At 42.1% G+C, this 16511-nt stretch overlaps 1 protein-coding gene and 1 long non-coding RNA gene across 2 annotated transcripts in view; one reads left to right on the top strand and one right to left on the bottom strand.

The window, feature by feature from the left end:
• Positions 1-16511, bottom strand: part of RETREG1 (reticulophagy regulator 1) — a 128163-nt gene that overhangs the window by 61673 nt on the left and 49979 nt on the right. The gene's annotated exons all lie outside the window — the stretch shown is intronic.
• On the top strand, positions 69-15344 carry LOC141981547 (uncharacterized). Its single transcript, XR_012637823.1, has 3 exons — positions 69-237; positions 8211-8331; positions 14599-15344. It is a non-coding gene; the product is annotated as an uncharacterized LOC141981547 (long non-coding RNA).

The following is a 16511-nucleotide window of genomic DNA, read 5'->3' as shown; positions in this document are numbered from 1 at the left end:
AGGCTGGTAGTAAATATGCATAATCACTGTGTTGCCATGCCAACTGTCAGTGCTGGCAACACTGTCAAATAGGAGTTCCATGTAACCGCTCTTTTCTTCAACAGTTCAAGTTTATGGAATTTCCCCATCTTTACCTGACAAACTGCAGAAGCAAGATACATAGGCGTACTTGCCACACACCATTTAGTGTGGTGACACTCCACATGGCATTGAATCAGCACAGGAAAGCCAGGCAAGGTATGGAACATGCTCATGGAATGTGTAGCATTCTTTTCTAATTTGTCTACAACCTAGCTGTGGAAAAAAGGATCTACCTCTGTTACAATTGCCTTAATTTTCTGGTTATTTATATTTAACTAGTAGAGTATATACTGCTTCTGGGTACAGAAGGTTATTTATATATTTCATGAAACATCTTACACTGACTCTACATTATTCAGATTGCCAGGAGCATGTTATTTTATTCTGTAAGGATCAGTTTCTATCAGGATTATGTAAGCATGAAGGGTATAGTTGGTACAATTTATTAAATATAGTAGAAACTGCACAGAATAATATTCCTACAAGAGTATCAATTTATAATGATTTCTCCCTACCTTGTTGAGACTTTGTTTTGCAAGTTACATTTATTCTGTTAAAAAGCAGAGGAGGGAATGAAAACTGTAGGAGGAATCTCTAACAACAATATTTATTAAAGATGTATATCTAAGGAATTGAGATTGGAGCTTAAATCAATTTTGATGTCAATTTTGTATACCAAATAAATACACTAAAATTAAGCATATTTCCATGTTCCCTTATAATCTTCTCCTTGTGCTGTTCAGTGCGACAGCCTTCTCAAGGTATTGATAATCAGAACTAAAAAGCCAAACTACTGTTTTATAGGGCCGCATAGTGTTTATTTGTAAACATACATGCACACAAATCTATACTTTAGTATAGATTTGCCCCATGATGATATTCTGTATTGTCCAGGAAGACAGGAGGGACATAAGAAACCCTTCCAGTGTCTGACAACAAAGAACCAAGGTATCTTGAATCAAAACATCTTGAACTCTAGACACAAAGATGGACTTTGCTATTTGAACTCTGATCACATGCACTGAGTGCAGTTCTTGAAGCCTGTCCCACAGCCAGATCCACACAAATTTAGATTTAATTGTGAAGTAGAGAAGGATTTGAAATAAGAACCTCTGCTGTGACTGTGCACACAGTGATGTGAAGGCAACAGAGAGATCTGCCAACAGATTCACTCCATGGATCAATTTTTCCATATGAATACAGAAACATACTTATACTTGCCTTACTCAATGGGACTACTCACATGAATAACGAAACAAGGATTTGGTCTTTAAATGTACAACATGAATTTTATGAACTGTGAATAAATCCCATAATTTTAAAATGGTCTGGGTGAATGAAAAAAAGTCATGCAGACAACTTTGTATGTTTAAAGATATAATAAAACCTAACCTGATTTAAAGCAAAATTATATTGTATAGTAATTGCTCTTCTAAACCCAAATTAAATCAGACTGTTCTCATAAAGAGAATTGCAAATTTAAACCTTATTGTTTTATAGATATGGATTATTCTGGGGTTACTTTCAAAAGAGCCTAATGATCACTCATACTTGACTTCAGCAGCAGGATTAATGACAGCAAATGCTGCAAAGTAAAAGATTTTGTATTTGTTTACTGAAGTAATAACCTGGACATAATCTTTAATCTTTCTCTAATATAACAGTAAAGATGAAAAGGTTTTATGAATATAGAATATACTCACTTTTCCAGTAAAATCATATTTCACAAACTTTTACTACTTTAAGAATAGGCCTTTCAACTTGCAAAGCTGCATAATAGCTCCTTATAGCATGAATGTCAGAAGTTAGGATTTCTCATAATTTGAAACCAAGTCTAAATGTACATTCCCCCTTTTAATGAACTGGGAATGTCTATTTTTTAGTAAAAGAAAATAGATCAACTAAAGATAAATACAACCCAATATTCCATGAACATCATTAGCCTCCCTTTTCATACAGGGAAGCATATATATTTTCCAAATAATTTTCATTTATTTATATATGTAGTACAACATAAAATATGTAAGTTCACACGGTTTACATCAGAAGAGTCTATTATAGCAACTTCTGTGTAACACTGCAAACTTGCTGAAGGATATATGCTGTATGTATAACTTATACTCTAACCCTTTAAGCTGTTCTGTGTGGCTCCCCCCAACTTAAAAATGTATGGGCAAGACTGTACATGCCTAACTTTGAAAATCTTCCAACAGCCTATACTGTGTGTACAGAATTTCTGACATATCCCCATCAAAGTAGAGAAGATATTTACATTTATTTGTGGGTGATTTACCATGTAATTCTATATAAAAAATTCACCAGGCTTGGCCTGGCCAATGTGATTTACATAAGTATTGTACCATTAGCGAACGCCCTGATCCAACAAGTTATGTGAGGGCAGACCCCTTGTACATACACAAAATATACTTTTATACATTTAATATAAATACATAGACCTTTGTTTATATATTCACAGTTGTATGTGTCCATTGGGTTTGAGTATACACATACACAATTGTGTTCCTTCTCCATAACTGGAGGAAATAATCTCATTTTTAAAACAAGTTTAAAAAACATGAGCTAAATATTTAGAAAAGATGCATTCAGGTTGGATGGCAAAAATCATATATGCAATATTAAAACATCCAAAGAAAATAGAGTTAAAACACATGCAACAAATATTTAGTCCTCAGAACAAAGCACACAAGTCACATTTTTGTTAAGGAAACATACAAAAACGGAACAAGGTGGAGGCATGGCTATCTATAGACACCAACACCTGATTTGTAAGTCATGGATTGTCATTGTGTGTGTCAGTTAGTGTCTCACCATGAGGCACCCATACTAGCCCATTTTTGTGAAACAGAGCCCAAGAATTTTTTCCACTTTGGTTTTTGCATATAAGCTGTAGAAAGAATGAGAGAATCAGAAAACACTTTACAGAATAAAAAGCAATCACATTCCTAGATGTGTCAAAGAAGCACCTCTTCCTCAGATACAAATATCATAGATCATGGTGAATGTATGTGACAAAATGAGAAAGGATCTAGATCAGAGGTGGGCAAACTTTTTGGCCCGAGGGCTACGTCTGGGTGGGTAAATTGTATGCAGGGCTGGGGCAGGGTGTTGGGGTGTGGGAGGGAGTGCGGTGTGCAGGAAAGGACTCAGGGAAAGGGATTGGGGCACAGGAGGGATGCGAGGTGTATGATGGAGCTCAGTGAAGCAGACTAGGGTGCAGAGAGGGGTGTGGAGTGCAGGGGGGCTCAGGGCAGGGGGTTGGTGTGCAGGAGGGGTGTGGCAGGGGACTCAGGGCAGGGTGTTGGGGTGCAGGAGTGGTGGGGGCTACGGCAGGGGGCTCAGGGCATGGAGTTGGGGTGTGGGGTGGAGGAGTTCGGGGTACGAGCTCCAGCCCAGTGCCGCTTACCTAGAGCAGCACCAGGGTGGCAGCGGCGCGCACCGGAGCCATGGCAGGCTCCCTGCCTGCTTGCCCTGGCCCCAGGCTGCTCTGGGAAGTGGTCAGAACCATGTCCCTGCGGCCCCTGGAAAAGGGAGGGCACAGGGCTCCGTGTGCTGCCCTTGCCGCTCCTCCAGGTACCTCCGCCAAAGATCCCATTTGCCACAGTTCCCTGTTCCCGGCCAATGGGAGCTGCAGGGGGTGGTGCCTGGAGGCGAGGGCAACACACAGAGCCCTCTGTCCCCCCTCCCCCCACCAGGGGCTGCAGGGATGTGATGCCAGCCGCTTCAGGGAGTGGCGTGGGGCTTGTGGCACCACAGTGGGGGGGAATCCTGTGGGCCAGATCCAAAGCCCTGGGGGGCCAGATGCGGCCCACAGGCCATAGTTTGCCCACCCCTTATCTAGATAGATTGCCAGGAGTCCTTACCACTAAGGGTGAAAATCTCAACTATCCTGGGACTTTTTTGGCCGTGGAAACAAATGTGTGTGCGCGAGGGAGGGAGGGAAGTATCACCTTGAATCACATTGAGAAATTAATTTAGAAACTGGTCAAAGGAATTCAGCACCATACATATTTTCCTGTTGTGTGAAACTGTAAGAGCTTTTTTCCCATAAAGCCCATTTCCTATATATCCTGAAGTCTATAGACTGTACATATATACCACTTTACCCATCATTATCTGCAACTCAGGCTAATTACATGAATTATAAATCACTGACCTGGCCAGGAAGGAGAATAAATGACAGACACATGGGATGGGTTTAATCAGCAGGCTGCAACTTTATTAATTATACACTGGGGTTGGCACCTACAATGCCCACTCCTCACTCTTACGTACCAGGCATTTTAATAGGTTCCAGTGCAGGTTACAGGGCTCCAACCTCACAAACAAAACAGTAACTCAGGATAGACGCTCCCTTACGTACCCTACAGACTCAGCTCAATTATAAAACCTCCCTCTCCCCATCCCTGTGTAGGGGGGGGGGTGACAGAGGCCACAAAGCTGGTGGTGAAGAGACCTCAGTCCTCAAAGATTTTGGGACTCTTTCCTTATATAAGTGTAAGGTCCTACAGCAAAACCCTGAGTCCCACTGACCTCTGGGAGCTGGTGCTTTTAGCCTTTACACGCCAGAAGTTGTGATGGGTCAGTAGTCCTACCCTCATTATATAAACCTTCCAATAATCTATTGTTTTCAATTAACTGTACATCCAGGAGGCTGTGAGGAAGACATAAAAAAAAAAAAGCCACCGAACTTCCTGCCAACATGGCCTCAAAGGGAAAAATTCCTTCCTGATCACTAGAAAACAGGCAGGCAGTCAGACTCCTAGCAACATAAAAGGGACTGTTCCTAACATAGAATGAAGGGGAAGGAGGGCAGGGCAGCTAATTGGAGAGCAAGAGGCATTTGAAAAGTCTAGGCTAGCTTAAATAGGCAGGGAAGGGACATCTGGAAGCCAATTCACTGGCCCCATTACCTCCTGCTCCTACCAACAGCTAAGCAAAAGACAAAAGGGGGAGTGGGAAGTCACAGCCCCTATCCTCCCAGCATGCACTCTGGGCTTCTCACATTCCCTACCTGTTGAAGGCAATAAAAGGGTAATCCACTCAGCAAGCAGGGAATTTGAGACTTTGGAATGTGCTTTACCAGTCGATCCGTAACTGCCCAAGTTTATTAGCTTTCAGGGTTATCTTTTCTCTCTCATCTGCAAAAAAGATGGGTCATGGGTAGAGTGGAGTAGTTGTTGCATGAGACTCTCATGGAAAATTACTTTGTCATACTGATGATGTTACTGGCTTATTTGATTTTATCTTGAGCTAACTGATTGGCCTATTTATGTGTATATTTTTGAAAGATGGGCACTCCTATTATAGAGTAGGAAAATTCCAAACGAAGAGATAAATATGTAACATATATGTTGTCTGTTGTTAAGGCAACAGTATATACACTTCAAAGATGTGACTCATGAATCCTGTACTACTACATCCTTGAAATTAGCTCAAGGTAACAAGTAACATTGCTCAAAGGCTCACCAGTTTAGAGATGGAAAGTTTGAGAACTTTAAACTATTTCAAGTGTCTAGACAAATCGCATGAGACGTTATTATACAGACCTGGAAAAGTGTTTAAGCTACTGTTGGCACATTATATATTCCAATACACCTATCAAACCTGATATATACCTGCATGAGAGGCAAACAGCAGTTTACCCATTGAGGATAGCGGAGGCCACTAGAAGACAATGCTATATGTGAGCCAGCTCAGGAAGTGAGGAATCATTTAATCATGCAGAATTTCTAAGGTAAATAAGAGATATGCAGCTAGACAGTACTAATGCCTGTGTTTAACTTGGATCATAAACACGGCAGTTTGCCAGGGCAAATGAACATGGCTCAGCACTGCTAGTGTTTGGAGCGGGTGTGGGGGAAGGATATCAACTTCCTGATTGGATCTTTAACTTATTTTAGGTGCAACCGGGGAAATTCCAGCTGAAAGAAAGTGTCTAACATGCCACAGGATCAAAGTCAAGGTCTAACTCTGGACTGATAACCTGAAGTGCTTGAAAAAGCATCAGCATATTAATATACCAGCTGCTTGGTATTTGTAAGATAACAGTTTTCCTTAAGAAAAACATTCTGGTTTAATGCTTACACAATGGAAGTAAGACAGACAACTAGATTCCATTGTCAACTATGCTACTGGTTTACCATCTGACAGTGAGCAAGTTGCAAAAATTTGATATCTTAGTCCAGGGATCTCAAACTCAAATCACCACGAGGGCCACATAAGGACTACTACATTGGCCTGAGGGCCGCATCACTGACACTTTTTCAGACAAAGATACAAAAGCCCCCCACCCCCACCCCACCCCACTCCTTCCATGAGACCCCGTCCCTGCCCTGCCTCTTCCCACCCCTTCCCAGCCCCCATTCCAACCCCTTCCCCAAAGTCCCCGCCCCAACTCTGCCCCCCCGCCTCTATTCCAACCCCTTCCCCAAATCCCCACCCCAGCCCCGCCTCCTCCCCTTAGCGCACTGCGTCCCTGCTCCTCCTCCTCCCTGGAAAGTCCTAAGCATTGAGAGGTAGGCGGAGGAGTGGGGAAGCGGCACGCTTGGTAGGGCAGAGGCAGGGTGGTGGTGGTGAGGGGAGCTTGGCTGCCAGTGGAGTCGGCACCTATGGCAGGTCCATGTGTTTGAGACCCCTGTCTTAGTTTTACTCAAGGTAAAATGAGAACAACATTTACTGATCTTAAACAGTTTGAGATCTTTTAATTAAAATTATGTTTATTTACCACTTGTACTCCACTTCGATAGTTTCTAAACTGTGTATTTATCCAAGGCATCAGAAACACTTCCTCCACTAAGTTGTCACAAATGTGATTCTATTTCAATGCCTGTACTTCCTTGACTAGTTAAGTTAGTCATTTCTCATTGCAGCCTACCCCAATGTACGTTTAACATTACATTTGCCCAAATGATCATATAAAATGACATGCAGCATAACAGTGCTAACATGAGTTGTAGCTCACGAAAGCTTATGCTCAAATAAATCTGTTAGTCTCTAAGGTGCCACAAGTACTCCTTTTCTTTTTGTGAATACAGACTAACACGGCTGCTACTCTGAAACATGACAATGTTAGATCATGTTTATTTGGACACCAGAAGAACTTGGGAAGACTTATTCAGAATTTAAGGTACTGTAGGGTACATGTTGAGGCCTATCTAAGCTAGAGATAGTGACCCTTTAACTTAAGAACCTAGTGGGATACTGAACCACAAGATTAAAAGGAGAATATTCCCCACCTCTGCAACTGCTAGGAATAAAACCAGGGTAATTTGGTTCTATCTGCCTCAGATGAAAAGAAAGTCTTCCTTAAAAAATGGCATTGGCTCTTTCTGCGGAAAAGAAATCAAGCTTTAAATTAGCTGCTTGATTCTTTTCAATGTTATGATAAATATTGAATTGTTATGACTTACTGAAGCCACTCTGCTCACACGGCTCATCTTCTCATACAATATTATGCCCTTATATCAAATGCACAAAAAGCAAACGATATGAAGTGCTGATTTGACAAACTTTAACTCAATACATCAAAAGCCTGTGTTACTTTAGCACAGAGCTAGATCTAACACTGTCCAAGCTTCCTGTCAGAAGACCTATTGGGAATGATTTTTTTTTTTAACACACACACACACACACACACACACACACTTTGTGCCTTTTTCAAGTTTTTTGTGCTGATTTAGAAACTTCCCAAACAAAATAAAGGCAGTGTGTGTAGGATCAAACCTCCAAAATAAGCTGTGAAGATTTCTCCATATGAGCTATAGGTGGTAAGCACATTTTACAAGCTTGACCTACTGTGTCCACAAAGCATTGGAGTTCGCTGAATCAGACTTGGAGATCATAAAAACTTCACCTGTACTTTTACAGAATTTGTATTTTCCCTGAATCAAAGAACAGAGTTTATAAATGATGCTGGATGTGCACACAAAGTTTATGTTTCCTGAACCTGATTCTGGAGATTACAAATTACATAGTCTGTGGGAAAACAGAGTAAGATTCTGTGATTTTTTTTGATGTATTGGTCAGTAAATGAAGTACATTTGCTATTATTTAAAAAAAAAACAAACAAAAAAACACAGTTTATACATTTACCTCTTTTTTCTCTCCAGGCTTGGGCTTTTGACTTTGTGAAGTAAAATGGGACCTGTAATACCTGCGACCGTGTCTCCTGAAGGTGTCATCACACAAACCAAAAATGCTTTTTTATATAAAGCAACTTAGACAAGCATGGTGAGTCATATTTAGATTTTTAAACAGGGTTTCAAATGGCTTTGGATCAAAGAACTTACAAGGCTCCCTTGTCAAAATAATGTGCTGAAGGTAAGTGCCAGAGATAATAGTAAATTGGGTCATTTTCAAAATCAGTATAACTATATATGTGTTTTGTTTTTAAACACAGAAGTAGTAAATCAGTAAAATATGTATTATAAACATGTCTGTGCTTACTAACTTTTTGGCTAATTTATAGTTTTATTTTATAACACAAGGTCCCATTCTAACTTCCGTTACTTTAATTTTGCTCCCATACTGCCATGAGCCTCCCATCTTTCGTTCTTTGTTTCTCTTACTGTTTAATCCAAGAATTTTTATAAAAAAATTTTAGAAGACACCAGCTGAGATCATTTTAAAATTTGAAAAGCCACAGTACTAACACCCATCACAATACTACCCTTCTTTCCTTTATCATCATTTTTCATAACAGCTCTAAAGAAGTCTGTCAGTTTTGCATTAAGGGAAGATATTTCACTTTACATTTTACACTTGGAGTATTGAAAAAGCATTAATTTTACAAGTAGTTTCATGCATATATTTGATAAAAAGTGAGATATTTTGTCACCTGATAACCGTTGCTCTTTTCAGATAAGTGACCATACTTCAGAATCTTGGCCTAAGAAGTTTCTACATGTAGACATATTTAGCTTGGTTTCTCAGGGCACTTGCATATTGTTGGCACAAAGAATCTTTGCACAATGGAAAAAACAAAAAAATTACACTCAGTATGCGGTTTGCTTACTTAGTAATTGTTAAGTAAATATTTTCTGAGGAGCCTCCAGAACTGCTTTGGGTGGTATATTTGAAATTCAAGCAGAAAAGCTCCTGTATTTGTCCTCTCTAATAATTGCCCCAAAGCTGCCAGCAGATTAATCCAAATCTGAATGATCCCATCTGGAAAGTTAGCTAAAAACTTCTCATAGTAAGAAACACTTGCCACTGCTACCAAAAATAAAGACTAATAACCAAGCAGTCAACCATGTGAAAGTGGTCTGCTGATGGGATTTCAGACACTGTGATGAAAGCAAGGAATCTCTTCCTCCATTCCTGTACAGCCACAGCACAAGATTTCAAGAAACCTGTGTTGCAACCGTTCAAGCTCAGTTGGTGCTTTTGCAACCAAAAATGGAGACATTTTTCTTATGTAAGCAGAGTCAGGATGAGCTCTATCCTGACATCTGGTGGTGAGTTGTGGAAAAGAACTTCAGGGGCTGATCTCATGTGCCACCCACCCCACCTAGATGGTCACACTTTGGCTGCTGTGGGATCCCCAGTTTCTCTGTTATTGGGGCAGGAAGAATAAAGTGTTGTTATCTTGATGATGTGAATCAAGGACAGTGGAACTGTACTTGGCTTTTTGTTATGATGGAGGTACTCGCCATCAACTAAGTAGCACTCACTAGGCAAGGGACATGGGTTCCAAAACTCAGTGAATTGAGAAAGGTTGGGGACAGACATTCGTACCTTGTGGTATGGGCCCCTTCTGAGGGCCCTAAATGCCAACTGCACTGCCTCCTCTCTCCACTGTGTAATAGCAGAGCTAATTTTGATTCCATTAGGAGTCTGGTTACAGATTGCAGAGCTGAATTCACTTTCGGCCAATGGTGCACCAGCACTGGGACTCCCCTACTACGAGCTGAAATCACTGAGTACTGTGTTAAGTAGTAGGGAGCCTGAAGATATATTGGTGAGTGGCTCGCAGGCCTGCTACCGGCGAGGAGCAGCTGGCGGAGCGGCTCGCAGGATGGCTACCGGGGGGAGCAGCTGGCGGAGTGGCTTCTAGGACAGCTACCGGAGGAGCGGCTGGCGGTGAAGGCTGCAGCAGAAACCCACAGAGAGATGGGGCAGTTGGCTGTCGGAGCACAAAAGATGCCCCTTTACTCCCCCCCCCCCCAATTTCCACACAGGCTGGGGCGGGGGGGGGGGTGGAGGGTTAAAACTCTGCAGATGAACTTCTGAACTCTGGACTCACCAAGGACAGAGACAGAGACTTTTGGGTTATTGGACTTTTGGGTTGCTGGACTCAAGAACCAAAGGGAGAGGACATGGCCCAGTTTGCTTGGGGTGGGTTTTTGCTCATGGCTTGTGTTATGAATCCTGTTGGTGGTGTTTCCCCCAACATAATGCCACATTGTTTCTCTCCATTATTAAAAGGCTTTTGCTACGCTCAAACTCTGTGCTTGCGAGAGGGGAAGTATTGCCTCTTAGAGGCACCCAGTGGGGTGGTATATATTTGTCCCAGGTCACTGGGGGCTTGAAATGGTTTTGCATTGTGTTATTGGAACGGAACCCCTAGATACTGAACCCGGCCCTTGTTCCTGCCAGCTCTGACTGGCAGAAGGGTTACACTTACATTTATCTGTCTTAGGCCAGTGTTCAAAGGAAACATCGGAAGATGCAGCTTAAAATTCTGTCTTATTTAAAAGACAAAACTACAAAATTTTGTTTAAAAATGACCTAATTTAAAAATGCCCCCGAAGTCCAGTAGTTTCCAAGTGCAGATAGACAACACTTTTACACCCATTACTGATGTAGCATATTAAACTGTAACCTGTGACCTAGCTGTTTAAAGGCCAAATCCTGTGTGGAATTGAGCACCTGCCCCTCCCCTGGAAGTCCATGGTAGTAACAGGTGCTCAGTTTGAATCTAGGCAATAGCTACTCTGTGTGTCTTTCCGGGACTTTACAATGCATAAAATACAAAAATAATGCAGAAATAAACTTGCTTTATACATCACATGGTCAATCACATCAGTGTAATTTTGTACAGCTGTTCTGAGGTCTAGGAGGTGGTGAGAGACCGACCAGCTGAGATCTCTGGGTAAAGATGAAAGGGAAAAAAATAGGGGGGACATGAGGGAAAGGAGCAACTATAGACCATGAACTCAGGAAGAGGAGGTGGATGAGGCATTTCTAATACAAATAACAGAAATAACCAAATCACAAGCCCTGATAATAATGTGGGACTTTAACTATTTAAACATCTGTTGGAAAAAGTAATACAGCAAAACAAAATTTCCAAAAAGTTACTGAAATGTATTGGGGACAACTTTTTGTTTCTGAAAGTGGAGGAAGTAATGAGAGGGGGAGGGAACAGACATTTTGGTCAGAGTCAAGTCTAATAGGGAGGAATTGGAAGTGAATCTGAAGGTGGAAGGCAATTTGGATAAAAGTGATCACAAAATGATAGATTTCATGATTCTAAAGAAAGAAAGGAGCAAGAGCAGCAGAATTAAGACAATGGACTTCAAAAAAAGCTAACTTTAACAAACTCAGAGAACTGGTAGGTAAGGTCCCATGGCAATAAAAAGCTAAGTAATAGAAGTTCAGGAGAGCTGTCAATTTCTCAAGGAGACAACATTAAAGGAAACTATCCCAATGTGAAGGAAAGATAGCAAGACTAGTAAGAAGCCAATATGGCTCCATTAGGCGCTCTTTAATGGCCTGAGAATCAAAAAGAAATCCTACAAAAGGTGGTAACATGGACGAATTGCTAAGGAGGAGTACAAAGGAAGGGCGCAGGCATCTAGGGACAAAATCAGAAAGGCTAAGGCACAAAAATGAGTTAGACCCAGCAAGGGATGTAAAAGGCAATAAGAAGAGGTTCTCCGAATACATCAGGAGCAAGACAATGATGAAGGAAAGTGTAAATCCACTACTTAGTGGGGAAGGAGAAGTAATATTTGAGGATATGAAGGCGGCTCTGGTGTTTAATGCCTATTTTGTTTTAGTCCTCACTAAAAAGGTTAATTGTGACCAGATACTCAACCCAATTAATATTAACAACAAAAGGAAAGGAACCCAAGCCACAATAGGCAAAAAATAGGTTAAACAATATTTGGATAGATTTGATGTATTCAAGTCAGTAGGGTCTAATGAAATTCACCTGAGGGTACTTAAGAAACTTAAGGAACTAGTTGAAGCAATCTTGGAACTGTTAGCAATTATCTTCGAGAACTCCTGGAGGATGGGGTGAGTCGCGGTAGACTGGAGAAGGGAAAACATAGTACCTATCTTTAAAATGGGGAATAAAGAGGCCCTGGGGAATTGTTATTTGTTTGTTTCTTGATGTGTGGGATGTAGTCGGTTGTGCATGGTTTTGTCTGTGCCTGAGAGGTCTGTTGCGGTTCCTCTCAGTATCATACAGTCTCAACTGGGGCCGGTGATATTGTTGTGCATGGGGCCTCTGATAAGGTTGATCCTGTTGCCTCCTGGGGAGAGACGGGTATATCCCCAGTGTGCACAGGATGGCCCTAGTGTCTTTCATGGTGTGAAGAACTTCATCGATTTTTTTGGAAAAAAGTTTATCCTTATCAAAGGGAAGATCCTCCACTTTGGTCTGCAGATATTTAGGGATGCCAGATGCAGACAGCCAGGAAGACCAGTGCATCACTACCATGGTGGCAGTAGTGCGGGCTGCTATGTCTGCCGTGTCCAGGGATGCTTGTAGCGCTGTCCTAGACAGCAGCTGACCTTCAATGAGGACAGATTTAAAATCCGCTCTTCTGTCCTCTGGGATATGGGAGGTAAAGTCAAATAACTTGTAACTGTCATAGTTGTAGCTTGCAAGGAGGGCGGAGTATGGCCCAAGAATTCAAGTCGTTTGAGGTTCTTATCTTGCAGAGTGGGCCCGTATTGTGGCTGCTTTGTTCTACGGGTCACTGCATCCACCATAAGAGAGTTGGGGAGTGGGTGGGAAAATAAGAAATCTACGTCCTTAGCTGGTACATAATATTTACGTTCAGCCCTTTTACATGTTGGTGGGATGCAGGCAGGGGTCTGCCATATCGTATCAGTGGGTTCCAGGAGAGCCTCATTTATGGGTAGTGCAATCTTTCATGGCACAGAGGGTTGGAGGATTTTCAGGAGTCTGTGTTGTGTCTCCTGCACGTCCTCTAATGGAATGTCATGGCTGATTGCTTAAAATCATCCACATTCTGTGGCAGTGGTGTCATGCGAGCTTCATCTGCAGCTGATGGAGAGTTATGAGCAGGTGATTCAGGGAAAGATTCGTAGCCCACATTTTCGAGGGGCAGCTCAGGAGCTCTGAACGTAGATGGAACTGGAGATAGAGGTGCAGAGAGGGTCTGCGGTCTGGTGGAAGGTCTGCGAGGAGGATTGGCGCAATGGGTAGTTCAAGGGTACCACTGAGGCCAGCGCACAGGGTATGAAAAGTGGGGCCCCACCCATGGGGGGACAAAGTAGTGAAATTGAGGCTGGTTCTTGTGAAGTGGTGTGCTTTGAAATAGGTATGGCTCCGGCGGGAGAGGAGAGTCAGGCAGGGAAAACTCTGCCTGCTGCAGCATGTCATTCTCACGGTCGGTGAGGGTGGCCAAGTCGGGTGGTGAGAGCGGCTTCGTCAGAGAGTGAGTGCTCGGTGCCTAGGAGGGGAGAGTCAGGCTCTGGGGCCCGATTCAAGAACTACTGCTGCTCCGTGGACTGCGGTGCTGCGGGTCTCAGAGCGTGAGCCGACGTCTGCAGCAATTTCTGCGGGAGTGGTGCGTCTGCAGTGGAGGTCATTGTCAGGCTCGTGGACTGCACTGCTGGTACTGGGTCCGTCCACGGTGCTGGCAGGGCCAGTGCCGAGGAAAGCTGCCTGCTGTGGGGTAGTCAAGTCCTGGTTTCTGTGCCCCATGAGAGCTGTGCCTGAGGTGCTGGGGTGGTCAGCTGTGCCAGTTTTTGCCACTGTCAGCACCGGAGGAAGAGATTTCGCCAGAGACCTTTTCTGTAGGTCTCTATGTGGAGAGATTGGGGTTTCCTGCCTCTTCGCATGAGACAGTGAAGCCGTGCTCCTGGTAGGTTCCGACCTGGCAGGGGGGCGTGAGGGAGAGGGTTTACTTGTACCCGTCTCTGTTGGTGGCTGCAGAGATTTCTCCATAAGGAGCATTTTCAGCAGCAGGTCTCTGTCATGGCGAGCCCTGGTTTTCAGGCTAGTACAATGGACACACTTAGCGGGGACATGTGTCTCGCCTAGACACTTCACACAGTGTGAGTGTTCATCAGACCATGGCACAGACTCATTGCAGGAGATGCATTTTTTGAATCCAGGGGACCCCGGCATCATGAAGCTATGACTGCCTGAGGGGGAAGTCTCAACGGGAGACAAACGTGAGAGTAAAAAAAACCAAACAACTTTTTTTAGCTAATGAACAAGGAATAACTATTCTAAAGGAAGGGAAAGAACTGGGATACTTCTATCTACCTATTTCTACTTATTTCCTTCAGTGACCAGGGGCAGTGCTGAACCTCTTCCTGAGCCCCGTCTTCAGCCGATTGAGAAGGAATTGAGGGGGTACAGGACACACGCGCACAGACAGACCCTAATGCCGCCGTGAGACAACAGCTGGGTGCGTGCATCTGGAGTGCATCACCTGGAGTGGAGCACCCATAGCACTCAAAGAAGAAAGAATTTTATACTTAAAGTTAATATTTAACATTAATATTTAAAGTCCGTGGAACTTTGTAATGGACTGATCTCAAGGATACTTTTCGTCACCTATTCTCAAGAAATAATAAATAAAACAAAAGCAATACTACTAAGCATGAAAAAAACTTGGATATATTAGCTTCAATCTTTTTCACTGTAAGAATGAGGAATAGTTAAAGTCTGACAGACAACACTACTTTTGAACATTGTCCATGCACTGACTAAACCACTAGAGAAGCAGTTTAAGGAGAGTAAAATATATTTCAATAGATAAACACATCAGATAACTGTTCATAGAGAAGACCAACTCAAATGAAGTATCATAACACTTTGTTTTTTAACAGTGTATAGAATACTAAGTTGTTTCATTATACTGTGTGTTGAAGTGCTTAGTAGGAAATAAACATGTTATTCTGCTGATATATTCACATGTTTTGATAAGGTATGTGCCAAGACATTCCTTGCTAAGTTAAGTGACTAATCAGATGCTGTGCTGGTAAGCACACCCTCAAGTGTCATCATAACCCGGACGTTTGCACATGACACCCAGAGAAAAAAAGCTGTCACTGTAGGTTCTTGTGCCCTCTGTAAATAATTTCCGTATTACGTTTTGTAATCTAATACCTGTATTTAGTGAACCAGGATACAAGTAAAGGTCAAAACCTACCACTTTTTAAGTTCATTCTCACACATTATCGTCTCCTCTCTAACTCCACTCTACAGGCACTAAGCTTTAAAGTCATTTTCATTTAGGAGCAACAAAAAATATTTTAGTAATGGTTTCTGGGTGACTCATTTCATTCACTATAACAGAAATGTGAAACACATTCCTGGAATTCTCAAATTAACTGAAACCAGCATTCTTTTTTCTTTTAAAACTCTGAAATGTCTCCTTTCTGAAATTTGCATTGTGGTTTACAAACTGAAGTTAGAAACAATTAATAGTAATTAGCTCATTATCATGTAACTTTGGTTTGTTAGGAGTGCTGAAAATATTCTCAAGTCACAGATTTCAGGAAAACAGTTTTCTTAATTGAAAATATTTATTTTCATTGCTGTATTTACTGTACATTGCCTATAACTGAATGTTTGGCTTTATAGAATTTACAAGCCTATTTTTTAAAGCAAAGGGGATACTGGGAAAGTGTTTAAAATGATTAGCTTTCTGAAACAAAATGTAACAGCATGGAAAAGGGGGATGATGCCAACGCAGCAGCAAGATGACTGGAGGTTCTATGCCCATGTTCTAGCCCCAAAACACAGCAAGGAATCTGAAGTATGATCAGACACTCAGGTTATAAGTAACAGATCCATGTTTAGGAACAACTGCTTTAGTACACTATCTCTGTACAGGACCACACGGATATTCTTGTAACTAGATTGCTGCTCACCAGCTTCAGATAAAAGGACTGATATTTGTGACTGGCGGTGGTGAATGATCCCTGAAAATAGGAGATAAATGCTCCATGCAAACATGTGTCACATAACATGGCAAGGTTTTAGGTTGAACCTCCTCGAATGAAATCTAGCACCGTGTAGTCTTTTCTGTAGGGAATATAACCTTCCCCTAATCCACCCATGTTTTCAAGGAAATCTCCCCATGGATATTTCCTCCCTATAGCCCCATACACCACAATCTTTTTTTTCTGTGAGAGGGCATCTGGACTTATGTTTTAAAAATGCTATTTATATTTTTGGTAGAATTTGGCCA

The sequence above is a fragment of the Natator depressus genome, chromosome 2 (genome assembly GCF_965152275.1).
Source record: "Natator depressus isolate rNatDep1 chromosome 2, rNatDep2.hap1, whole genome shotgun sequence".
NCBI classification, from domain to species: Eukaryota; Metazoa; Chordata; order Testudines; family Cheloniidae; genus Natator; species Natator depressus.
The sequence above is the reverse complement of the archived record's forward strand: the minus strand, read 5'-3'. Positions and strand labels throughout refer to the sequence as shown.